Below are 1,550 nucleotides of genomic sequence, written 5' to 3'. Positions count from 1 at the left end.
CGCTCGGGTGCAGTGCTTTTGGGAATAAGTCAAGAAAATTGCTACATCTGAAAAATAGTTCTTGTGGGATATTGGACAACTGAGGTAGGAGAAATTCTGTTTGGAAAAAGTGACCAGAAAAAGCCTATTAGCTGCACATGGAGGCCCCAGTGATAGGGACTCTTCTTCTAGTTCAGCTTCAGGACTTGCATTGTCAGCCCTACTCACCGCTTTCTTGAGCAGAACACAGAAAGGCGGCAAACTTTACTTTGGACTACATTTAATGGACTGCCAGCAAAAGCTAGAAATGACAAGCTTACCTGGCTACATAAAGGACAATTTTTAATGTTGTAGCTCATGCATTGCTTTATGCAGCTCTGATCTAGCAGGAGAGGGAATGATCTATACAAATAAGTAAATAAAGAAAACTTGGTCCTAACTCCCTCTACTCTCAAATCCTAAGTTTTAAAACAAAAACAAGTTTTGTGCCATATTTCTGGTGTACGGAGTCCTGAAACTCCCAGAATTTTGTCTTTTTGTGTCTCCAGTGTCATTTTAAAACCGAGAGGGTGGCATTCGTATTGTTTGTGGTGTCCCTCCTCTTCTGAATCTGAGATTGTACACCCATAAAGCAATCACTAGTGGAATGAAATCAGTTTGCAGAAGTAGCCGCCAATGTTGCTGACTTTATAAAATGGCATGTGCCCAGGAAAAAGCTTTGGAAACAAGACGCAGAAATGGTATGATTGGGATGACACTGCGACACAATACAGTTTCTCCATTCCATCACAGATTACAGGGCTGCAAGGAGAGGATTTAAACTGAGAGCACGGGGAGCTATGTGCAAGAACGCATTCAGGATTTCAGAGTACAGTTCCAGTTTAAAGGCAGTATGCTGCCAAACTCTGCATCTTTTTTTTTAATGTATTATGGCCTTTCAATGACACCGGGTAATTTTTGACCACATGCTGTAATAAGCCATAATAATAGTAAAATTATAGTAATACGATTGTCTGCATATGGAGTGGTCCCACCATCCAAGCATACAATGAGGTGCGACAGCCTTCGGGGATGCAACTCGCTTAATGTAACAGGAACATACGGCCAGGCCCCTTCTTCCTTGTAGGTAGAGCAGCGTGCTGCCTCAGTAAAAGAGGGGGCTGATTCGGCGTTTCATCAGGAGAGGAAACATCTATTATCAATCCCTTTTCCAGAAGTCCTTGGGTCATTTACAAGCAAGTACTTCCACAGGGGGGAAAGCCCAGGACCAGCTGCGCGACGCTTTCTCTCCCCGACGGCCGGAGCATCCTCTGCCTCACAGGGAGTCGGTTTTGATCTGGAGCTGCCTGCTGCAGCTGGGGCGCTCCCGGGTTTGCTCTCTGCTGTCGAACACAGCCGGTAGGCCCCGCGGGCCGGGCAGCTGGCCCGGCGGGGACGGGCCCGGGGGCTGCGAGCCCCTACGGTTGCCCGCCGGGGCCTTCATTCGCCCCGCTCCTCCAGGCCGCAGGGGGCGCTGTGCGCTCCGTGCCGCCGGCGCTCGCGGCGGGGGGGGGGCGCGGGCCGCCCCCCCC

Source organism: Haliaeetus leucocephalus, unplaced genomic scaffold (genome assembly GCF_000737465.1).
Source record: "Haliaeetus leucocephalus isolate CR32 unplaced genomic scaffold, Haliaeetus_leucocephalus-4.0 Scaffold373, whole genome shotgun sequence".
NCBI lineage: Eukaryota > Metazoa > Chordata > Aves > Accipitriformes > Accipitridae > Haliaeetus > Haliaeetus leucocephalus.
This window is presented reverse-complemented; position numbering follows the sequence as displayed.